The sequence below is a fragment of the Hemiscyllium ocellatum genome, chromosome 15 (assembly GCF_020745735.1).
Source record: "Hemiscyllium ocellatum isolate sHemOce1 chromosome 15, sHemOce1.pat.X.cur, whole genome shotgun sequence".
Classification (NCBI taxonomy): Eukaryota; Metazoa; Chordata; class Chondrichthyes; order Orectolobiformes; family Hemiscylliidae; genus Hemiscyllium; species Hemiscyllium ocellatum.
In genome coordinates, this window is record NC_083415.1 from 66,595,362 (window position 1) to 66,621,179 (window position 25,818).

The window sequence follows — 25,818 nt, forward strand, 5'->3', positions numbered from 1 at the left end:
CACTGTGGTCCAGGTCAAAGACTGGTTAACATCCTCAGGTTACCATTGACCAGACACTCAACTGGACTCACCTCATAAACACAGCAGCTACAAGAGCAGATCAGAGACTGGGAATACTGAGGTGAATAACTCACCTCCTGACTCCCCAAAGCATGTCCACTACCTACAAGTTATGTATGGAATATTCCCCACTTGCCTGGATAGGGGCTGCTCCTAATATTTTCTTATTTTAAAGGTAGACGTGAAGTGGTGTATTTCCAATGCAATGCAACTGGTCAATCCACTCGACATTAAACCAAACACAACTTATTTAGACTCTATTGTTAAAATACAAAGAAATAAGAGGAATTTAGAATAACTTAACTACTGGAAAACCTGATCAAATAATAGATATGGTACGTATTACTAATGAACTGCATGCAATGCTCCAGGTGTGGCCTTAGCAGTGTCTTGTCCAGCTGAAGCATGACCTCGTGGCTCTGAAACTCAATCCCCCTACCAATAAACGCCAACATGCCATATATCTTCTTAACAACCCCATCAACCTGGGTGGCAGCTTTCAGGGATTCATGCACCTGGTCAACAAAATCTCTCTGTTCATCTACACTACCAAGAATGTTACCATTAGCCCAGTACTCTGCATTCCTGTTACTTCTTCTGACGTGAACTACCTCACACTTTTCAGCATTAAACTCCATTTGCCACTTCTCAGCCCAGCTCTGCATCTTATCTGTGTCCCTCTGTAACCCACAATATCCTTCAGCACTATCCACAACTCTGTCGATCTTAGTGTCATCTGCAAATTTACTAATCCATCCTTCTACGCCGTCATCCAGATTATTTATAAAAATGACAAACAACAGTGGCCCCAAAACAGATCTTTGCAGTACCCCACTGGTAACTGTGCTCCAGGATGAACATTTCCCATCAACCACCACCCTCTGTCTTCTTTCAGCTAGCCAATTTCTGATTCAAACTGCTGATTCATATCTCCCTCAATCCCATGCCTCTATTTTGTGCAATAGTCCACTGTGTGGAACCATATCAAACCCCTTACTGAAGTCCGTATACACCACATCAACTGCTTTACCTTCATCATCCTGTTTGGTCACCTTCTCAAAGAACTCAATAAAGACCTACCCTTCACAAAACCGTGTTGACTATCCCTAATCTAATTATTCCTTTCCAGATGATTATTAGTCCTACCTCTGATAACCTTTTCCAACACCTTACCCATAACCAGAGTAAGGCTGACTGGTCTATAATTAGTAGGGTTATTTCTATTCCCCTTCTTGAACAAAGGAACAACATTTACCATTGTCCAGTTTTCTGGCACTATTCCTGTCGACAATGATGACATAAAGATCAAAGCCTCCAGGCTAAGCAATCCCTTCCCTGGTTTCCCAGACAATCCTGGGATAAATTCCACCAGGCCCAGGGGTCTTATCTATTTTTCGATCTTCCAAAATTGCTAAAACCTCCTCTTTGTTAACCTCAATCCCATCTAATCGTGTAGCCTGTATCTCAGTATTCTCACTAACATTGCCTTTTTCCGATGTGAATACTGACGAAAGGTATTCATTAAGCGCTTCCTCTCTGTCCTCAGATCCTACACACAATTCCCAACAACTGTCTTTGATTGGCCATAATCTTACTCTAGTCAATCGTTTATTCCTCACATAGCTATAGAAGGCCTTAGGGTTTTTCTTGATCCTACCTGCCAACAACTTCTCATGTCCCTCTTGACTCTTAGTGCTCTGTTTAGATCATTTCTGGCAAACTTATAACTCTCAAGCCCCCTAACTGAGCCTTCATGCCTTATCCTCATATAAGCCTTCTTCTTTCTCTTGACAAGAGCTTCAACTTCTTTAGTAAACCATGGCTTCTTCTCGACACCTACCTCCCTGCCTGATAGGTACATACTTATCAAGGACCCGCAGTAGCTATTACTTGAATAAGCTCCACATTTCAAGTATGTCCATCCTCTGCAATTTCCTTCCCCATCCTATGCATCCTAAATCTTGTCTAATTGCACCATAATTATAGTCTTCCATGATCAGTGGAGTATCTTAGTTAACTGCCCTCATTATCTCTTGATCTATTCCCTGTCCCCTTGTATAGTTACTGCTAGGGGCCTATAGGCTATTCCGACTGGAGTCTTCTTTCCCTTTATACTTCTCACCTCCAACCATATGGATTCTACATCATCTGAGGCAAGATCATTTCTTGCTGTTGTACTTATACCATCCTATACCAACAATGCTTCCCCTTTCACTTCTTCCTTCCCTGCCTCTCCTTTCAAGAAGTTACATGTCCCTGAATATTTATGTAAAGGCCAAGAGTGGGTCAAGTCAACAGGTTTCCTTCCATAATGAAAGTTAGTGAGCAAGTTAGATTTTAGCAATACTCTGGGAGATTGGGGAGGGGGGGGCAGGGTTGGGTGGGGGTCGGGGGTTTGGGGCTGACTGGTGTCCAATTGCAGGGAAGCATTGGCAGCAGAAATCTCCAACTTTGTGTAGCACTGAGAGAGAAAGAGTGAGTTGCAAATTCACTGAAAAGTCAATCAAGTTGTTTCCCTGATGAGGGACAAGTGTATGGTATTCATTATTTCAGTTTTAATTATGCAAAACAAGGTGTTCAAATTGAACCAAGTCACTGCCATTGTAGTTGTGAAGTAAAACAACACAACCAGTCTGTGTGAGTCACCTTCACAGAGAGGAAGAGGGACATTCAATAGACACTCAACAACCAGTCCACAATCCAGGTGGGCCTTTTTGTTAAACCCCCATGTCACACCGTTGCACAAAAAAGTGTTTGCCATACCCCATAAAAGTCAGCTCCAGACTGTTTAAAGGAAAGCTTCATGTCACCAGGTGAGTGCAGAAACCTCTCTGTGGGAGTGTGACAAGTTAGCAATGGAAATATCAATCCAATTCCAGCCAAGTATAACATTTCAAAAGAGCCCCGTCTGGTTAACGTTGGCAAAAAAGTTAATGAAAACAATTGGGTTAATTCTATTCAGTTGAAAACCTAGTTCCAGTGTTTGATGAAAATCTCCAGCCATGAAGACGTCATAAATCATTGGTAATTTTGGCACTTATCAGTTATCCGGTCACTCCCCCTTGTTAGATTTATCTATTTAACTTCTGACCATGGCACATGCCTTGTATCAGCCTCATGACTGAGCCATTGCTGTCCTGGTCAGACAGGGACCACTAGTCAGGGCCAGGCAGGGGCTGTGCTGATGAGGCATTATTCTGCTGCTTTCAGAATCCTTCAAAGTCAGCATCAATGTGTCAGGATTCAGCAGAAACCTGTGATTCTTTTCTGGAAAGGCCTCTCTGAAATGGTTTGTGCCATCACGGTTTGGCTTTGTTAAGAGTCGAGGTTTGCTTCCACTTCATCAGCAGTGGCCCACGCCTATCAGCCCTCCCTCGTCATACCAGGTGACACTGTGCCCTCATGCTACTTTCATACGTGCAGTGGTCCCATGGCAGAAGGTGCCTTTCAGTGCTAATTACCCCCCTTACATCCCAAAGGGCAAAAGGAGAGTATTCTTCACCAAAGAACGGGGGGAGCCTTTGGAATTCTCTACCATAGAAAGCAGCTGAGGCCAAAATATTGAATGTTGTTGCAGAAGGAGGTAGATTCATTTCAGAGGAATCAAAGAGAAAGTGGTAACTGGCTACTGAATTGGATGATAACCAAAGTTCCTTAGATTGTAGCTTTCAAACCTCATTTCATCTGGAAGGACAATTGCAGCAGACACATGGGAACACCACTCAAATTCCCCGACAATTCATTCACCAGCCTGACTTAGAAATATTTCGCCGTTCCTTCAATTTCACTGGGTCAAATTCTCCAACTGTCTCCAACACTCAAGCTCAACACCATCCAGGACAAAGCAGCCCACTTGATCAGCACCACATCCACAAGCATCCACCCCCTCCACTACTGATGCTCAGTAGCAGCAGTGTGTATCATCTACAAGACGCACCGCGGAAATTCACCAAAGATCCTCAGACAGCACCTTCCAATCCCAAGACCACTTTCATTTAGAAGGACAAAGGCAGCAGATACATGGGAACACCACCCGCTGCAGATTCCCCTCCAAACCACCCACCATTCTGACTTGGAAATATATCCCATTCCTTCAGTGTCACTGGGTCAAAATCCTGGAATTCCCTCCCTAAGGGCATTGTTGGTCTCCCGACAGCAGGTAGATTGCAGCAGTTTAAGGAGGCAGCTTATCTCCCCGTTCTCAAAGGGCACCTAGGAATGGGCAATATATGCTGGACTAGCCAGAGACACCCACATCCCATGATCATATTGAATGGCAGGCCAGACTCAGAGGGCTGAATGGCCGACTCATGCTCCAAGTTTCTGTTTCCATGGCTTTTAAAATCCAAGATTGTCAGCTTGAAATCACAGACACAACTAACTGTCAGAGTTTTACTCTTTCTCATGAAGGCCATTTGAAAGTTCAGATATTCTCAACCATTCTCTCCCTGGAATGTCCAAGCTTACAGACCCAGCAGCCTAACTGCACTGGTACTGTCTCCAGGATTGATTTGCCATGACTTTATAAGTGCTGACTTTTCAGTTGGACGTTGTGTTGATCAGCTGGGGAGCAGCGCTGAATTCCACAAAACACCTTCAGAGTGAAAGCTGCTCCAAGGTGATGCTGGATGGGAAATGAGGCAGGAATTGAATGTAGAGCAATGCAGAGGGGTTACTACAGGCTGAAGGGTGTGATACACTTCATCTGCACCACATGTTCAGGATGGCGTTTGGTATGAAAGTGACAAGAGTGAGTCATTCTGCAAATCAAATCACTAAATTCAGAACTGAATTTTAAAAAATAACATCTGACGGATAGATTTCAAACCCATTTGACACATAGAAACATTTCACAGCCACACAAACACACACAGACACATACTCACACTCACAGCAACATACTCATACTGCACAAACACACACACACAGACCCACACTCGCAGACACACACACAGTCATACATGCACTCACTCACAGACAGACACACCTACACAGACAGATACATACACATAACAGACACAGACAGATTTCCTGTCAACTTTTTCCACTTTCAGTTCCAACCTTTGCATTTTTAATGGATATTGCTATGTAAATATGTCACAGTGCAATTACATCTTCCTGCCAGGGTGGTCACCACAGCATCATTATGACATAAACTGGGAATTACAGCTGACAATCTAACACTGATGATTTCCACACACACGGGAATTCATATTTTAAACCAGACCTGGGCATTTTACGGTCCACGGGCCATATCCGGCCCTTTGGTCATTCCTGTCCGGCCCGCATGAGGTCAATCTTAAATTAGAACATAAATGAAAAAGTATTTACGCCATGCACGCAATACAACTGTGTTGCTTTTGTTTTGAAAAGGATGCTTTTCTTATTTATATATGGATGCATATGCGCGTATATGTGCGTGAACAACTAAAAGTGATGCTTGTTGGCTAGCCCTCAAAATGTCAGCTCACGCCAAAACAAGTTATGTCATATCCCACAAAATCGCCAGAAACAGTAAACCGTTTTCTGATGGAGAGTTTATTAAGGAGTGCTTGTTAGACTCTGTGGAACTAATATGCCCGGAGAAAAAGGAGGCATTTGAGAATATGCCCCTCTCCCGACGCACTGTAACGAGAAGGATTGGGGACATTGCGAGAAATCTTGAACTTCAGCTGCAGCACAGAGCGGTCAACTTTGACTTATTTCCCTTGGCTTTGGAAGAGAGCTGCAACATACATGACACAGCCCAGCTATTCATCTTCGTACGTGGGATAACTACGGTCTTTAAAATCATAGAGGAGCTGGCAGCCATGCAGTCAATGAAAGGAACAACAATTGGTAGTGATTTGTTCACGGAGGTAAATGCATGTTTGGACACATTGGGACTAAAATTGGACAAGCTGGTGGGTGTGACAACAGATGGTTGTCCAAATCTAACGGGAAAAAATGTTGGATTCTTAAAGAGAATGCAGGATAAAGTGACAGAAATTGACCCTGAACCAGAAATTTGTATTTTTGCACTGTATTATACTCGTGTTTAATAGCGGGGTTTATACAACATGGGTTTTTACAGTCGGTTTTTACAGCACGGTCTTTGCAATGGTATTTTAACAGCGGGATTTTACAGCACTGTTTTTACGACACGAGTGTTACAGCGGGGTTTTACAGCATGGTTTTTACAGTGGAGTATTTACAGCATAGTTTTTACAGCATGGATTTTATAGCACAGGTATTATAGCGCGATTTTTGTAACGGGGTTTATACAGTGGGGTTTTTACAGTACGGTTTTTACAGCGGGATTTTTACAGTACGGTTTTTTCAGCACGGTTTTTATAGCACAAGTATTATACGCGATCTTTGCAACAGGGATTATACAGTAGGGTTTTTACAACACGGTTTTTAGAGCGGGCATTTTATAGCACAGGCATTATAGCAGGATTTTTACAATGGGGATTATACAACGGGGTTTTTACAGCACGGTTTTTACAGAACAGTTTTTATAGCACGGGTTTTATAGACCAATATTTACAACGGGGTTTATATAGCGGGGTTTTTATAGCACGGTTTTTACAACACAGTAGTTACAGTGGGGTTTTTGCAGCACTGTTTTTATAGCACAGTTTTTACATGGCAGTTTTTACAGCATGGTTTTTACAGTGGGGTTTTTGCAGGACTGTTTTTACAGCAGGGTTTCTACAGCACGGTTTTTATAGCATAGGCATTATAGCAGGATTTTTACAACAGGATTTATACAGTGGGGTTTTCACAGTATGGTTTTAAAGCGGGGTTTTTACAGTGGAGTTTTTGCAGCACAGTTTTTATGACACGAGTGTTACAGCACGGTTTTTACAGCATGGTTTTTATAGCACGGGTATTATAGCGCGATTTTTGCAATGGAGTTTATACAGCGGGGTTTTTACAACACGGTTTTTAGAGCGGGGTTTTTATAGCACGGGCATTATAGCGGGATTTTTACAACGGGACTTATACAGTGGGGTTTTTACAGCACTGGTTTTACAGCAGGGTTTTTACAGTGGGATATTTGCAGCACAGTTTTTATGACACGAGTGATACAGCGGGGTTTTTACAGTTCGTGTTTAATAGCGGGGTTTTTACAACATGGTTTTTACAGAGTGGTTTGTACAGCACTGTTTTTACAGTATGGTTTTTACAGCATAGTTTTTGCAACACAGTTTTTACGACACGAGTGTTACAGCGGGGTTTTCACAGCATGGTTTTTATAGCACGGTTATTATAGCGTGATTTTTGCAACAGGGTTTATACAGCGGGGTTTTTACAGCACAGTTTTTAGAGCGGGGCTATTATAGCACGGGCATTATAGCAGGATTTTTACAACGGGACTTATACAGTGGGTTTTCATAGCACGGTTTTTACAGTGGGGCTTTTACAGTGTGGTTATTACAGCACGGTTTTTACAGTGGGGTTTTCACAGCACCGTTTTAAGGCAGGGTTTTTACAGTGGGATATTTGCAGCACAGTTTTTATGACACGAGTGACACAGCGGGGTTTTTACAGTTCGTGTTTAATAGCGGGGTCTTTATAACAGTGTTTTTACAGTGGGGTTGTTACAGCATGGTTTTAAAGCGGGGTTGTTATAGTGTGGTTTTTGCAGCACAGTTTTTACGACACGAGTGTTACAGAGGGTTTTTTACAGAAAGGGTTTTACAGCACGGCTTTTACAGCAGGGTTTTTTACAGCATGGTTTTAAAGCGGGATTTTTACAGCACAGTTTTTACAACACGATTTTTACAGCATGGTTTTTACAGGACTGGTTTTACAACGGGGTTTTTACAGCTCGTGTTTAATAGCGGGGTTTTTACAACAGTGTTTTTACAGCAGGGTTGTTACAGTAGGGTTTTTAACAGCACTGTTTTTAGAGTGGGGTTTTTATAGCACGGGCATTATAACGGGATTTTTACAACGGGATTTATACAGTGGGGTTTTGACAGCATGGTTTTTACAGCACGGTTTATATAGCACGGGTATTACAGCACGGTTTTTACAACGGGGTTTATACAGCGGGGTTATTACAGCACGGTTTTTACAACGGTGTTCTTACACTGGGGTTTTTACAACACCGTTTTTACAGCAGGGTTTTTACACCAGGGATTTACAGCACAGTTTTTACAGCAAGATTTTTACAACAGTGTTTTTACAGCACAATTTTTACAGCACGGTTTTTGTAGCACGGATTTTACAGCGAGGTTTTTACGGCAAGATGTTTACAGTGGGGTTTTTACAGTTAGGTGTTTACAGCGGGGTTTTTACAAATTGGTTTAAACAGCGTGGATTTTACAGCACGATTTCTACAGCGGACTTTTGCAGCATGGTTTTTACAGCGGGGATTTACAGCAGGGTTTTAACTGCAGGGTTTTTACAGTGGGGTTTTTACAGAGCAGCTTTGAGAGCACATTTTTTACAGTGGGGTTTTTAGAGCACGTGTTTTATAGCGGGGTTTTTACAGCTGTGTTTTTACAGCAGGGTTGTTACAGCACAGTTTTTATAGCACGGTTTTTATAGCACGGTTTTTACAACAGTGTTCTTACAGCGGTGTTTTTACAGCATGGTTTTTGCAGCGGTGTTTTTACAGCACAGATTTTATGGTGGGGTTTTCACAGCATGGATTTTATGGCAGAGTTTTTATAACGGGGTTTTTACAGCACAGCTTTTACAGCGGGGCTTTTACAGAGTGGTTTTTACAGAGGGCTTTTATAGCACGGTTTTTACAGTGGGGTTTTTTATAGCATGGTTTTTCCAGCACTGTTTTTACAACATGGTTTTAAAGCAGGGTTTTTACAGCACAGTTTTTACAGCGGGGTTTTCACAGCGTGGTTTTAAGGCTGGGTTTTTACAGTGGGGTTTTAAGGCTGGGTTTTTACAGTGGGGTTTTTAAAGCAGGGTTTTTTACAGCACGGTTTTTCCAGCACAGTTTTTACAACATGGTTTTAAAGAGGGGTTTTTACAGCACAGTTTTTACAGCTGGGTTTTTACAGGACTGTTTTTATAGCACGGGTATTATAGTGGGAATTTTACAATGGGGTTTATACAGCGGGGTTTTTACAGCACGGATTTTACAGCAGGGTTTTTACAGGACTGTTTTTATAGCACGGGTATTATAGTGGGAATTTTACAATGGGGTTTATACAGCGGGGTTTTTACAGCACGGATTTTACAGCAGGGTTTTTACAGGACTGTTTTTATAGCACGGGTATTATAGTGGGAATTTTACAATGGGGTTTATACAGCGGGGTTTTTACAGCACGGTTTTTATAGCACGGATTTTACAGCAGGGTTTTTACAGCACGGTTTTTACAACACGGGTATTATTGCTGGAATTTTACAACGGGGTTTATACAGCGGAGTTTTTAAAGCACGGTTTTTACAGCATGGTTTTAAAGTGGGGTTTTTACAGCAGGGTTTTTACAGCACGGTTTTTACAACACGGGTATTATTGCGGGAATTTTACAACGGGGTTTATACAGCGGAGTTTTTACAGTACGATTTTTACAACGGGGTTTATACAGCGGAGTTTTTACAGTACGGTTTTTACAGCACAGTTTTTACAATATGGGTATTATTGCGGGAATTTTACAACGGGGTTTATACAGCGGGGTTTTTATAGTATGGTTTTTACAACAAGGTTTTTACAGCACGGCTTTTACAACACGGATATTATAGCGGGATTTTTACAATGGGGTTTATACAGCGGAGTTTTTAAAGCATGATTTTTACAGCATGGTTTTAAAGCGGGGTTTTTACAGCACAGTTTTTACAACACGGTTTTTACAGCACGGTTTTTATATCACGGGTATTATAGCGGGATTTATCCAACAGGGATTATACAGTGGGGTTTTTATAGCATGGTTTTTACAGCAGGGTTTTCACAGCACGGTTTTAACAATGGGGATTATACAGTGGGATTTTTACAGCACGGTGTTTGCAAGGGGGTTTTTACAGTGTAATTTTTACAGCACGGATTTTATAGCACAGATATTATAGCGGGATGTTTACAACGGGATTTACAAAGCGGGGTTTTCACAGCACGGTTTTTACAGCGGGGTTTTAACAGCAGGATTTTTTACAGCATGGCTTTTACAACACGGTTTTTACAGGGGGGATTTAAAGCAGGGTTTTTCAGCGGGGTTTTTACAGCATGCTTTTTACAACACAGTTTTAACAGCGGGGTTTTTACAGCACGGTTTTTCCTGCACAGTTTTTACAGCAGTGTTTTTACAGCACCGTTTCTACTGCACAGTTTTTACAGCACGGCTTTTGTAGCATGGATTTTACAGCGGAGGTTTTACAACAGAGTTTTTATGGCAACGTTTTTACAGCGGGGTTTTTCCAGCAAGGTTTTTAAAGTGGGGTTTTCACAGTGGGGTTTTTACAGCACAATTTCTACAGCGGACCTTTTGCAGCACGGTTTTTACAGCGGGGATTTACAGTGGGGATTTACAGTGGGGATTTACAGTGGGGTTTTTACAGTGGGGATTTACAGCAGGGTTTTTACAGTGGGGATTTACAGCAGGGTTTTTACATCACCGTTTTTACAGCGGGGTTTTTACACCAGGGATTCACAGCAGGGTTTTTACAGCACGCTTTTTACAGCGGGGTTTTTACAGTGGAGTTTTTACAGCAGGGTTTTTACACCAGGGATTCACAGCAGGGTTTTTACAGCACAGTTTTTGCAGCATAGTTTTTCCAGTGGGGTTTTTACAGCGGGATTTTTACAGCACGATTTAAACAGCGGGGATTTTACAGCACAATTTCTACAGCGGACCTTTTGCAGCACGGTTTTTACAGTGGGGTTTTTACAGTGGGGATTTACAGTGGGGATTTACAGCAGGGTTTTTACAGCACCATTTTTACAGCGGGGTTTTTACAGTGGAGTTTTTACAGCAGGGTTTTTACACCAGGGATTCACAGCAGGGTTTTTACAGCACGCTTTTTACAGCAAGATTTTTACAGCACGGATTTTACAGCGGGGTTTTTACAGCACAGTTTTTGCAGCATAGTTTTTCCAGTGGGGTTTTTACAGCGGGATTTTTACAGCACGATTTAAACAGCGGGGATTTTACAGCACGATTTCTACAGCGGACATTTGCAGAACGGTTTTTACGGCGGGGATTTACAGCAGGGGTTTAACAGTGGGGTTTTACAGCGGGGTTTTTACAACACTGTTTTTACAGCAGGGGTGTTTACAGCAAGGTTTTTACAGCGGGGTATTTACAATGGGGTTTTTACAGCACGGATTTTACTGCAGGGTTTTTACAGCATGGTTTGTACAGCATGGTTTTTAGAGCGGGGTTTTTACAGCGGGGTTTTTACCACACAAGTGTTAAAGCGGGGTTTTTACAGCATGGTTTTTACAGGGGAGTTTTTACAGCGGGGTTTTTATAGCACGGGCATTAAGGCTGGATTTTCACAACAGAATTTATACAGTGGGGTTTTTACAGCACGGTTTTTATAGCACAGTGTTTACATGGCGGTTTTTTCAGCAGGGATTTTACAGTAGAGTTTTTCCAGCACGGCTTTTGACAGCACGGTTGTTACAGCACGGTTTTTACTGTGCGGTTTTTACAACGGTATTTTTACAGCATGGTTTTTACAGCACGGCTTTTATAGCACAAGTATTATAGCGCGATTTTTACAACAGGGTTTATACAGCGGGGTTTTTACAGCACGGTTTTTATAGCACAGTGTTTACATGGCGGTTTTTTCAGTGAGGATTTTACAACAGTGTTTTTACAGTGGGGTTTTTACAGTACAGATTTTACAGCGGGGTTATTACAGCACGGTTTTTACAGCTGGGTTTTTACAGCACTGTTTTTACAGCGGTGTTTTACAGCACGGTTTTTACAGCTGGATTTTGACATCATGGTTTTTACAGCATGGTTTTTACAGTGCAGTTTTTACAGTGGGGTTTTTACAACGGTATTTTTACAGAGGGGTTTTTATAGCACGGCTTTTACAACATGGTTTTTACAGCGGGGTATTCACAGTATGGTTTTAAGGCGGGGTTTTTACAGTGGGGTTTTTTGCAGCACAGTTTATACGACACGAGTGTTACAGCGGGGTTTTTACAGCACGGTTTTTATAGCACAGGCATTATAGCAGGATTTTTACAGCATGGTTTTCACAGCACGGTTTTTATAGCACGGGTATTATGGCGCGATTTTTACAACAGGGTTTATACAGCAGGGTTTATACAGCACGGTTTTTAGAGCATGGTTTTTACAGAGGGGTTGTTCCAGCATGGTTTTTACAGCGGGGTTTTTACAGCACTGTTTTTACAGCACTGTTTTTTACAGTGGGGTTCTTACAGCACGTGTTTTATAGCGGGGTTTTTACAACGGTGTTTTTACAGCGGGGTTTGTACAGCACAGTTTTTATAGCACAGTTTTTACAGTGGGGTTTTTACAGCATGGTTTTTACAACAGTGTTCTTACAGCATGGTTTTTACAGCACGGTTTTTACAGTGAGGTTTGTACAGCACAGTTTTTATAGCACAGTTTTTACAGTGGGGTTTGTACAGCACGGTTTTTACAGCACGGTTTTTACAGCACGGTTTTTACAGCACGGATTTTACAGCGAGGTTTGTACGGTACAGTTTTTATAGCATGGCTCTTAAAGTGGTGTTTTTGCAGCGGGGTTTTTGCAGCGCAGTTTTTATAGCACGGTTTTTACAGTGGGGTTTTTATAGCACGATTTTTCCAGCATTGTTTTTACAACATGGTTTTTACAGCATGGTCTTACAGCGGGGTCTTACAGCACAGTTTTTACATCAGGGTTTTTACAGCCAGGTTTTTACAGCACGGCTTTAAGTGCACGTGTTTTATAGCGGGGTTTTTACAGCTGTGTTTTTACAGCAGGGTTGTTACAGCACAGTTTTTACAGCACAGTTTTTACAGCATGGTTTTTACAACAGTGTTCTAACAGCGGGGTTTTTACACCACGGTTTTTACAGCACTGGTATTGTAGCGTGATTTTTACAACGGGGTTTATACAGTTCGGTTTTTACAGCACGGCTTTTACAGTGGTGTTTTTACAGCACGGTTTTTACAGCGGGGATTTTACAGAGGGTTTTTTTCAGCATGGGTTTTATAGCGTAGTTTTTACAAAGGGGTTTTTACAGTGGGATTTTTACAACATGGCTTTTAGAGCACGTTTTTTACAGTGGGATTTTTACAACATGGTTTTTAGAGCACGTTTTTTACTGCGGGGTTTTTACAAAGGTGTTTTTGCAGTGGGATTTTTACGGCACAGCTTTTACAGCATGGTTTTTACAAAGCGGTTTTTACAGCGGGGTTTTTACAGCACGGTATTTACAGCATGGTTTTTACAGCGCGCTTTTTACAACAGGGCTTTTAACAGCGAGGTTTTTACAGCACAGTTGTAATAGCACGCTTTTTACAGCATGGGTTTTACAACAGTGTTCTTACAGCAGGGTTTTTACAGCAGGGTTTTTACAGCATGGGTTTTATGGCAGGATTTTTACAACGGGGTTTTTACAGCGGAGTTTTTACAGAGTGGTTTTTACAGAGGGTTTTTTACAACACGGGTTTTATAGCGTAGTTTTTACAACGGGGTTTTTACAACACAGTTTTTAGAACACATTTTTTACAGCAGGGTTTTTACAACTGTTTTTGTAGTGGGATTTTTGAAGCAGTTTTTACAGCACAGTTTTTACAGCACAATTTTTGTAGCACGGATTTTACAGTGGGGTTTTTACAATGCAGTTTTTACGGCAATGTTTTTACAGCGGGGTTTTTAACAACGGGGTTTTCACAGCAAGATTTTTACAATAGGGTTATTACAGCACGGTTTTCACAGTGGGGTTTTTACAGCGGAGCTTTTACAGCACAATGTTTACAGCGGTGTTTTTACATCACAGCCTTTGCAGCAGGATTTTTACAGCATGGTTTTTTCAGTACTGGTTTACAGTGAAGTTTTTACAGTGGAGTTTACACAGCAGCGTTTTGACAGCACGGTTTTAACAGCACGGTTTAAACAACATGGTTTTTACATCAGGGATTTTATAGCACGTTTTTTACAGCGGGGCTTTTACAGCATGGTTTTTATAGCACGGTTTTTACAGTACTGGTTTTACAGCGGAGTTTTTACAGTGGAATTTTTACAACGGGGTTTTGACAGCACGGTTTAAACAGCGGGGGTTTTTACAGCACGATTTAAGCAGCACGGTTTTTACCTTGCGGTTTTTGTATCAGGGTTTTTACAGCACCGTTTTTACAGCGGGGTTTTTACGGCAGGGTTTTACAACACTTTTTTACAGCACGGTTATTAGAGCAGGTATGTTTACAGCAGGAGTTTTACAGCACGGTTTTAACAACACGGTTTTTACAGCATGGTTTTTACAGTACAGGTTTTACAGCGGACTTTTAACAGTGGAGTTTTTACAGTGGGGTTTTGACAGCACGGTTTTTATAGCGGGGTTATTACAGCACGGTTTAAACAGTGGTGTTTTTACAGCACAGTTTTTACAGCAGGGTTTTTACAGCAGGGTTTTTACAGCACCGTTTTTACAGCGGGGTTTTACAGCGGGGTTTTACAGCACGGTTATTAGAGCAGGTATTTTTACAGCAGGAGTTTTACAGCACGGTTATTAGAGCAGGTATTTTTACAGCAGGAGTTTTACAGCACGGTTTTAACAACACGGATTTTACAGCATGGTTTTTACAGTACAGGTTTTACAGTGGACTTTTTACAGTGGAGTTTTTACAGTGGGGTTTTGACAGCACGGTTTTTATAGCAGGGTTATTACAGCACGGTTTAAACAGTGGTGTTTTTACAGCACGGTTTTTACAGCGCAGTTTAAACAGCAGGGTTTTTGCCTCACGGTTTTTACATCAGGGATTTTACAGCACGGTTTTTACAGTGGGGTTTTTACAGCACAGTTTTTACAGTGGGGTTTTTACAGTGGGGTTTTTACAGCACAGTTTTTACAGTGGGGTTTTTTTACGCACGGTTTTTACAGTACGGTTTTTACAGGAGGGTTTTTGCAGCACCGTTTTTACAGCAGGGTTATTACAGCACGGTTTTACAGCACGGTTTTTGTAGAGGGGTTTTTACAGCAAGGTTTTTGCAGCACCGTTTTTACAGCACAGTTTTTACAGCGGGGTTATTACAGCACAGTTTTTACAGCACGGTTTTTACAGCGGGGTTATTACAGCGGGGTGTTTTCTCATGATCTCTTTTCACAGCAGGTATTTACTGCAGTGTTTTTGCAGCACCGTTTTTACAGTGGGGTTTTACAGTGGGGTTTTACAGCACTTTTTTTACAGCACGGTTATTAGAGCAGGTATTTTTACAGCAGGAGTTTTACAGCACGGTTTTAACAACACGGATTTTACAGCATGGTTTTTTACAGTACAGGTTTTACAGCGGACTTTTTACAGTGGAGTTTTTACAGTGGGGTTTTGACAGCACGGTTTTTATAGCGGGGTTATTACAGCACGGTTTAAACAGTGGTGTTTTTACAGCACGGTTTTTACAGCGCAGTTTAAACAGCAGGGCTTTTGCCTCACGGTTTTTACATCAGGGATTTTACAGCACGGTTTTTACAGCACAGTTTTTACAGCAGGGTTTTTACAGTGGGGTTTTTACAGCACAGTTTTTACAGCACAGTTTTTACAGCACGGTTTTTGCAGCACCGTTTTTACAGTGGGGTTTTTACAGCACGGTTTTTACAGCACGGTTTTTACAGCACGGTTTTTACAGTACGCTTTTTACAGGAGGGTTTTTACAGTGGGGTTTTTACAGCACAGTTTTTACAACGGGGTTATTACAGCATAGTTTATACAGCGGGGTTATTACAGCACGGTTTTTACAGCGGGGTTATTACAGCACGGTTTTTACAGCGGGGTTATTACAGCACGGTTTTTACAGCAGGGTGTTTTCAGCACGGTTTTGTCATGCATTCTTTTCACAGCAGGTATTTACTGCAGTGTTTTTACAGCACCGTTTTTACAGCGGGGTTTTACAGCACTTTTTTTACAGCACGGTTATTAGAGCAGGTATGTTTACAGCAGGAGTTTTACAGCACGGTTTTAACAACACGTTTTTTACAGCATGGTTTTTACAGTACAGGTTTTACAGCGGACTTTTTACAGTGGAGTTTTTACAGTGGGGTTTTGACAGCACGGTTTTTATAGCGGGGTTATTACAGCACGGTTTAAACAGTGGTGTTTTTACAGCACGGTTTTTACAGCAGGGTTTTTACAGCAGGGTTTTTACAGCACCGTTTTTACAGCGGGGTTTTACAGCGGGGTTTTACAGCACGGTTATTAGAGCAGGTATTTTTACAGCAGGAGTTTTACAGCACGGTTATTAGAGCAGGTATTTTTACAGCAGGAGTTTTACAGCACGGTTTTAACAACACGGATTTTACAGCATGGTTTTTACAGTACAGGTTTTACAGTGGACTTTTTACAGTGGAGTTTTTACAGTGGGGTTTTGACAGCACGGTTTTTATAGCAGGGTTATTACAGCACGGTTTAAACAGTGGTGTTTTTACAGCACGGTTTTTACAGCGCAGTTTAAACAGCAGGGTTTTTGCCTCACGGTTTTTACATCAGGGATTTTACAGCACGGTTTTTACAGTGGGGTTTTTACAGCACAGTTTTTACAGTGGGGTTTTTACAGTGGGGTTTTTACAGCACAGTTTTTACAGTGGGGTTTTTTTACGCACGGTTTTTACAGTACGGTTTTTACAGGAGGGTTTTTGCAGCACCGTTTTTACAGCAGGGTTATTACAGCACGGTTTTACAGCACGGTTTTTGTAGAGGGGTTTTTACAGCAAGGTTTTTGCAGCACCGTTTTTACAGCACAGTTTTTACAGCGGGGTTATTACAGCACAGTTTTTACAGCACGGTTTTTACAGCGGGGTTATTACAGCGGGGTGTTTTCTCATGATCTCTTTTCACAGCAGGTATTTACTGCAGTGTTTTTGCAGCACCGTTTTTACAGTGGGGTTTTACAGTGGGGTTTTACAGCACTTTTTTTACAGCACGGTTATTAGAGCAGGTATTTTTACAGCAGGAGTTTTACAGCACGGTTTTAACAACACGGATTTTACAGCATGGTTTTTTACAGTACAGGTTTTACAGCGGACTTTTTACAGTGGAGTTTTTACAGTGGGGTTTTGACAGCACGGTTTTTATAGCGGGGTTATTACAGCACGGTTTAAACAGTGGTGTTTTTACAGCACGGTTTTTACAGCGCAGTTTAAACAGCAGGGCTTTTGCCTCACGGTTTTTACATCAGGGATTTTACAGCACGGTTTTTACAGCACGGTTTTTACAGTGGGGTTTTTACAGCACAGTTTTTACAGCACAGTTTTTACAGCACGGTTTTTGCAGCACCGTTTTTACAGTGGGGTTTTTACAGCACGGTTTTTACAGCACGGTTTTTACAGCACGGTTTTTACAGTACGCTTTTTACAGGAGGGTTTTTACAGTGGGGTTTTTACAGCACAGTTTTTACAACGGGGTTATTACAGCATAGTTTATACAGCGGGGTTATTACAGCACGGTTTTTACAGCGGGGTTATTACAGCACGGTTTTTACAGCAGGGTGTTTTCAGCACGGTTTTGTCATGCATTCTTTTCACAGCAGGTATTTACTGCAGTGTTTTTACAGCACCGTTTTTACAGCGGGGTTTTACAGCACTTTTTTTACAGCACGGTTATTAGAGCAGGTATGTTTACAGCAGGAGTTTTACAGCACGGTTTTAACAACACGTTTTTTACAGCATGGTTTTTACAGTACAGGTTTTACAGCGGACTTTTTACAGTGGAGTTTTTACAGTGGGGTTTTGACAGCACGGTTTTTATAGCGGGGTTATTACAGCACGGTTTAAACAGTGGTGTTTTTACAGCACGGTTTTTACAGCGCAGTTTAAACAGCAGGGTTTTTGCCTCACGGTTTTTACATCAGGGATTTTACAGCACGGTTTTTACAGCAGGGTTTTTACAGTGGGGTTTTTACAGCACGGTTTTCACTGCACAGCTTTTACAGCATGGTTTTTATAGTGGGGTTATTTCAGCGTGGTTTTCACAGCACGGTTTCTACAGCACAGTTTTTACAGTACGTTTTTTACAGCAGGGTTTTTACAGCACTGTTTTTACAGCAGGGTTATTACAGCACGGTTATCAGAGCAGGTATTTTTACAGCGGGATTTTTACAGCGCAGTTTAAACAGCAGGTTTTTATTTTGCGGTTTTTACATCAGGGATTTTACAGCACAGTTTTTACAGCAGGGTTTTGTACAGCGGGGATTTACAGCGGAGATTTTCAGTGAGGATTTACAGCGGGGATTTACAGCACGGTTTTTACAGCGGGGATTTACAGCGGGGATTTACAGCACGGTTTTTACAGCGGGGATTTACAGCGGAGATTTTCAGTGAGGATTTACAGCGGGGATTTACAGCGGGGATTTACAGCGGGGATTTTACAGCACGGTTTTTACAGCGGGAATTTACAGCGGGGATTTACAGCGGGGATTTTACAGCACGGTTTTTACAGCGGGAATTTACAGCGGGGATTTTACAGCACGGTTTTTACAGCAGGGATTTACAGCGGGGATTTTACAGCACGGTTTTTACAGTGGGGATTTACGTCGGGGATTTACAGCGGGGATTTACAGCGGGATATTTACAGCATGTATTTTATAGCGAGGTTTTTACAACGACGTTTTCACAGCACGGTTTTTAAAGCATGGTATTTACAGCTGGACTTTTGCAGCACTGTTTTTACAGCAAGGTTTTTATAGCGGGGTTTATACAGCGGGTTTTACACAGCACGGTTATTACGCCACAGATTTTACAGTGGGTTTTTTACAGCACGGGTTTTACAGCACAGTTGTTACAGCGCAGTTTTTACATTGTGGTTTTTACAGTGGGGTTTTCACCGTGGGGCTTTTACAGCATGGCTTTTACAGCACAGATTTTACAGATGTGTTTATACAGCTGGGTTTTTTGTAGCGGGGTGGTTACAAAACAGTTTTTACAGCACGGTGTTTGCAGCGAGGTTTTTGCAGTGGGGTTGTTACAGCACGGTTTTTACAGTGGGATCATTACAGCATTGTTTTTACAGCAGGGATTTACAGCATGGCTATTACAACACGGTTTTTACATCACGATTTTTACAACACGGTTTTTAAAGCGCGGTTTTGTCAGCATGGTTTTTACAACACGGTTATTACAGCATGGGTTTTACAGCACGGATCTTACAGCACGTTTTTTATAGCGCGGTTTTTGCAGAGTGTTTTTTACAGCATGGTTTTTAGATCATGTTTTTGACAGCAGGGTTTTTACAGCGGGGTTTTTGCAGCGATGTGTTTACAGCACGGTTTTTGCAGTGGGGTTGTTATAGCACGGTTTTTACAGCATGGTTTTTACTCCACGGGTTTTATGGCAGGGTTTTTAAAGCACGGGTATTATAGCGGGGTTTTTACAACATGGTTTTTACAGCACGGGTTTTATGATGGGGATTTTACAACGAGGTTTTTACAATGCGGTTTTACATCACGGCTATATCAGCGGGGATTTTACAGCATGGTTTCTACAGCACCGTTTTTACAGCACGGTTTTTACAGCGGGGTTTTTACAGCGGGGTTTTTACAGCGGGGTTTTTACAGCGGGGTTTTTACTGGTGGGTATTTACAGCACGGTTTCTACAGCACGGTTTCACAGCGGGGATTTACAGCATGGTTTTTAAAGCAGAGTTTTTAGAGCACAGAATTTACAGCATGAATATTATAGCGGGGTTTTTACAATGGGGTTTCTTCAGCAGGGTTTTTACAGCACAGGTTTTATAATGGGGTTTTTACAGCATGGAATTTGCTGCTGGGGGTTTACAGCAGGGTGTTTACAGCGGGGTGTTTACAGTGGGGTGTTTACAGCGGGGTGTTTACAGCGGGGTGTTTACAGTGACGTGTTTACAGCGGGGTGTTTACAGTGGGGAGTTTACAGCAGTGTGTTTACAGTGGGGTTTTTACAGCGGGGTGTTTACAGCGGTGTGTTTACAGTGGGGTGTTTACAGTGACGTGTTTACAGCGGTGTGTTTACATTGGGGTGTTTATAGTGGAGTGTTTACAGCGGGGTGTTTACACCAGGGTGTTTATAGCCGAGTGTTTACAGCGGTATGTTTACAGCAGGGTGTTTACAGCAGGGTGTTTACAGTGCGGTGTTTACAGTGGGGTGTTTGCAGTGGGGTGTTTGCAGATGTGTGTTTACAGTATGGTGTTTACAGTTGAGTGATTACATTGGGGTCTTTACAGTGGGGTGTTTCCAGCAGTGTGTTTCCAGTGGTGTGCTTACAGTGGTGTGTTAACCGTGATGTGTTTATAGCGGGGTGTTTACAGCGGGGTGTTTAGAGTGTTGTGTTTACAGCGGGGTGTTTACAACGGATGTGTTTACAGTGGAGTGTTTACAGCGGGGTGTTTACAGCGGTGTGTTTGCAGTGGGGTGCTTACAGTGGTGTGTGTTTACAGTGGGGTGTTTACAGCGAGGTGTTTACCGTGGGATGTTTCCAGTGGTGTGTTTATAGTGGGGTGTTAACAGCGGGGTGTTTACAGTGGGGTGCTTACAGCGGTGTGTTTACAGTGACCTGTTTACAGTGTGGTGTTTACAGCGGGGTGATTACAGTGGGGTGTTTACAGTGGGGTGTTAACAGTGGGATGTTTACAGGGACATGTTTACAGTGGGCTGTTTACAACGGGGTGTTTTCAGCGCTGTGTTTACAGTGGGCTGTTTACAGTGGGCTGTTTACAGCGGGGTGTTTACAGCGGTGTGTTTGCAGTGGGGTGTTTACAGTGGTGTGTGTTTACAGTGGAGTGTTTACAGCGAGGTGTTTACCGTGGGATGTTCCCAGCGGTGTGTTTATAGTGGGGTGTTAACAGCGGGGTGTTTACAGTGGGGTGTTTACAGCGGTGTGTTTACAGTGGGGTGTTTACAGTGGGGTGTTTACAGCGGGGTGTTTACAGTGGGGTGCTTACAGCGAGGTGTTTAGAGTGGGGTGTTTCCAGCGGTGTGTTTCCAGCGGTGTGTTTACAGTGGTGTGTTTACAGTGGTGTGCTTACAGCGGTGTGTTTACAGTGACCTGTTTACAGTGTGGTGTTTACAGCGGAGTGTTTACAGTGGGGTGATTACAGTGGGGGTTTTACAGTGGGGTGTTTACAGTGGGGTGTTTACAGCTGGGATGTTTACAGTGGAGTGTTTACAGTGATGTGTTTACATTGAGGTGTTTACAGTGGGGTGTTTACAGTGGGGTGTTTACAGTGAGGTGTTTACAGTGAGGTGTTTACATTGGGGTGTTTACAGTGGGGTGTTTACAGTGGGGTGTTTACAGTGAGGTGTTTACAGCAGGGTGATTACAGTGGGGTGTTTACAGTGTTTCCAACGGTGTGTTTCCAGAGAGGTGTTTACAGTGGGGTGTTTACAGCGGGGTGTTTACAGCAGGGTGTTTACAGCAGGGTGTTTACAGTGGGGTGTTTACAGCGGGGTGTTTACAGCAGGGTGTTTACAGCAGGGTGTTTACAATGGGGTGTTTACAGCAGGGGATTTACAGTGGGGTGTTTACAGTGACGTGTTTACATTGGGGTGTTTACAGTGGGGTGTTTACAGCAGGGTGATTACAGTAGGGTGTTTACAGTGTTTCCAGCAGTGTGTTTCCAGCGGGGTGTTTACAGTGGAGTGTTTACGGTGGAATGTTTACAGCGGTGTGTATACAGTGGGGTGTTTATAGTGGAGTGTTTACAGTTGAGTGATTACATTGAGGTCTTTACAGTGGGGTGTTTCCAGCAGTGTGTTTACAGCGGTGTGCTTACAGTGGTGTGTTGACCGTGATGTGTTTATAGCGGGGTGTTTACAGCGGGGTGTTTACAGCCGTGTGTTTGCAGTGGGGTGCTTACAGTGGTGTGTGTTTACAGTGAAGTGTTTATAGCAAGGTGTTTACCGTGGGATGTTTCCAGTGGTGTGTTTATAGTGGGGTGTTAACAGCGGGGTGTTTACAGTGGGGTGCTTACAGCGGTGTGTTTACAGTGACCTGTTTATAGTGTGGTGTTTAAAGCGGGGTTTCACAGTGGGGTGTTTACAGTAGGGTGTTAACAGTGGGATGTTTACAGGGACATGTTTACAGTGGGGTGTATACAGCGGTGTGTTTACAGTGGGCTGTTGACAGTGGGGTGTTTACAACGGGGTGTTTTCAGCACTGTGTTTGCAGTGGGGTGTTTACAGTGGTGTGTGTTTACAGTGGAGTGTTTACAGCAAGGTGTTTACCGTGGGATGTTTCCAGCAGTGTGTTTATAGTGGGGTGTTAACAGTGGGGTGTTTACAGCGGGGTGTTTACAGTGGGGTGTTTACAGCGGGGTGTTTACAGTGGGGTGTTTACAGCGAGGTGTTTAGAGTGGGGTGTTTCCAGCGGTGTGTTTACAGCGGTGTGCTTACAGCGGTGTGTTTACAGTGACCTGTTTACAGTGGGGTGTTTACAGTGGGGTGATTACAGTGGGGTGTTAACAGTGGGGTGTTTACAGTGGGGGTTTTACAGTGGGGTGTTTACAGTGGGGCGTTAACAGTGGGATGTTTACAGGGACATGTTTACAGTGGGGTGTTTACAGCTGTGTGTTTACAGTGGGCTGTTTACAGTGGAGTGTTTACAACGGGGTGTTTTCAGCGCTGTGTTTACAGTGGTGTGTTTAGAGTGGAGTGTTTACAGCGGGGTGTTTACAGTGGATTGTTTACAGTGGTGTGTTTGCAGTGGGGTGTTTACAGTGGTGTGTGTTTACAGTGGAGTGTTTATAGCGAGGTGTTTACCGTGGGATGTTTCCAGCGGTGTGTTTATAGTGGGGTGTTAACAGCGGGGTGTTTACAGCGGGGTGTTTACAGCGAGGTGTTTACAGTGGGGTGTTTACAGCGGTGTGTTTATAGTGGGGTGTTAACAGCGGGGTGTTTACAGTGGGGTGTTTACAGCGAGGTGTTTAGAGTGGGGTGTTTCCAGCGGTGTGTTTACAGCGGGGTGTTTGCAGTGGGGTGTTTCAGTGGCATGTTTACAGTGGGATGTTTACAGTGGGGAGTTTATAGTGGAGTGTTTACAGCGGTGTGTTTACAATGACGTGTTTACAGTGGGGGGGTTTAAGTGGAGTGTTTACATTGGGGGATTTACAATGGGGTGTTTCCAGCAGTGTGTTTACAGTGGTGTGCTGACCGTGATGTGTTTATAGCGGGGTGTTTACAGTGGGGTGTTTACAGCGGTGTGTTTACAGTGGGGTGTTTACAGTGGAGTGTTTACAGTGGGGTGTTTCAGTGGCATGTTTACAGCGGGGTGTTTACAGTGACCTGTTTACAGTGTGGTGTTTACAACGGGGTGTTAACAGTGGGGAGTTTACTGGGACATGTTTACAGTGGCATGTTTACAGTGGGATGTTTACAGTGGAGTGTTTATAGCGGTGTGTTTACAGTGGATTGTTTACAGTGGGGTGTTTACAGCGGTGTGTTTACAGCGGTGGGTTTACAGTGGGGTGTTTACAGCAGTGTGTTTACAGTGGGGTGTTTACAGTGGGGTGTTTACAGTGGGGGTTTACAGCGGGGTGTTTATAGCGGGGTGTTTACAGCGGGGTGTTTACAGTGGGGTGTTTACAGTGGGGTGTTTACAATGGGGTGTTTATAGTGGGGTGTTTACAGTGACGTATTTACAGTGGGGTCTTTACAGCGGGGTGTTTATAGCGGGGTGTTTACAGCGGTATGTTTACAGCGGGGTGTTTACAGTGGGGTGTTTTCAGCGGTGTGTTTACAGTGGGGTGTTTACAGTGGAGTGTTTACAGCGGTGTTTACAGTAGGGTGTTTACAGTGGGGTGTATACAGCGACTTGTTTACAGTGGGGTGTTTTCAGCGGTGTGTTTACAGTGGGGTGTTTACAGCGGGGTGTTTACAGCGAGGTGTTTACCGTGGAGTGTTTACAGCGCTGTGTTTGCAGTGGGGTGTTTACAGTGGTGTGTTTACAGTGGAGTGTTTACAGCGAGGTGTTTACCGTGGAGTGTTTACAGCGGTGTGTTTGCAGTGGGGGGTTTACAGTGGAGTGTTTACAGCGGGGTGTTTACAGTGGGGTGATTACAGTGGAGTGTTTACAGCGGGGTGTTTACAGTGACGTGTGTACATTGAGGTGTTTACAGTGGGGTGTTTATAGTGGTGTGTTTACATTGGGGTGTTTACAGTGGTGTGTTTACAGTGACGTATTTACAGTGGGGTCTTGATAGCGGGGTGTTTACAGTGGGATGATTACAGCGGTGTGTTTACAGTGGTGTGTTTACAGTGGGGTGTTTACAGCGAGGTGTTTAGAGTGGGGTGTTTCCAGCGGTCTGTTTACAGCGGGATGTTTGCAGTGGGGTGTTTCAGTGGCATGTTTACAGCGGGGTGTTTACAGTGACGTGTTTACAGTGGGGGGGTTTAAGTGGAGTGTTTACATTGGGGTCTTTACAGTGGGGTGTTTCCAGCAGTGTGTTTACAGTGGTGTGTTTACAGCGGTGTGCTTACAGCGGTGTGTTGACCGTGATGTGTTTATAACGGGGTGTTTACAGTGGGGTGTTTACAGTGGAGTGTTTACAGTGGGGTGTTTACAGTGGGGAGTATACAGTGGTGTGCTTACAGCGGTGTGTTTACAGTGGGGTGTTTACAGCGACTTGTTTACAGTGGGGTGTTTACAGTGGGGTGTTTTCAGCGGTGTGTGTACAGTGGGGTGTTTACAGTGGAGTGTTTACAGCGAGGTGTTTACCGTGGAGTGTTTACAGCGGTGTGTTTACAGTGGGGTGTTTACAGTGGGGTGTATACAGCGACTTGTTTACAGTGGGGTGTTTTCAGCAGGGTGTTTACAGCGAGGTGTTTACCGTGGAGAGTTTAGAGCGGTGTGTTTACAGTGGGGTGTTTACAGTGGTGTGTTTGCAGTGGGGTGTTTACAGTGGTGTGTTTACAGTGGAGTGTTTACAGCGAGGTGTTTACCGTGAAGTGTTTACAGCGGTGTGTTTACAGTGGGGTGTTTACAGTGGTGTGTTTACAGTGGGGTGTTTACAGCGGGGTGTTTACAGCGGTGTGTTTACAGTGGGGGGTTTACAGTGGAGTGTTTACAGCGGGGTATTTACAGTGGGGTGATCACAGTGGAGTGTTTACAGCGGGGTGTTTACAGTGACGTGTGTACATTGAGGTGTTTACAGTGGGGTGTTTATAGTGGTGTGTTTACATTGGGGTGTTTACAGTGGTGTGTTTACAGTGACGTATTTACAGTGGGGTCTTGATAGCGGGGTGTTTACAGTGGGATGATTACAGCGGTGTGTTTACAGTGGTGTGTTTACAGTGGAGTGTTTACAGCGAGGTGTTTAGAGTGGGGTGTTTCCAGCAGTCTGTTTACAGCGGGGTGTTTGCAGTGGGGTATTTCAGTGGCATGTTTACAGCGGGGTGTTTACAGTGACGTGTTTACAGTGGGGGGGTTTAAGTGGAGTGTTTACATTGGGGTCTTTACAGTGGTGTGTTTACAGCGGTGTGCTTACAGCGGTGTGTTGACCGTGATGTGTTTATAACGGGGTGTTTACAGTTGGGTGTTTACAGTGGAGTGTTTACAGTGGGGTGTTTACAGTGGGGAGTATACAGTGGGGTGCTTACAGCGGGGTGATTACAGTGGGGTGATTAAAGCAGTGTGTTTACAGCAGTGTGTTAACAGTGGGGTGTTTACA

The 25,818-nt window shown here is 43.3% G+C and overlaps 1 protein-coding gene across 5 annotated transcripts in view; it reads right to left on the minus strand.

The window, feature by feature from the left end:
* The window catches only part of tox2 (TOX high mobility group box family member 2), a 209,774-nt gene that overhangs the window by 84,817 nt on the left and 99,139 nt on the right, over window positions 1-25,818 (minus strand). The window contains exon 1 of one of the 5 annotated variants that reach the window (XM_060836194.1): window positions 5,288-5,314. The exons of the other annotated variants lie outside the window; for them this stretch is intronic. The gene's annotated coding sequence lies outside the window, so the exon portion shown is untranslated. Of the gene's footprint in view, window positions 1-5,287; window positions 5,315-25,818 lie in introns of those variants that run through there. 5 annotated transcript variants of the gene reach the window in all.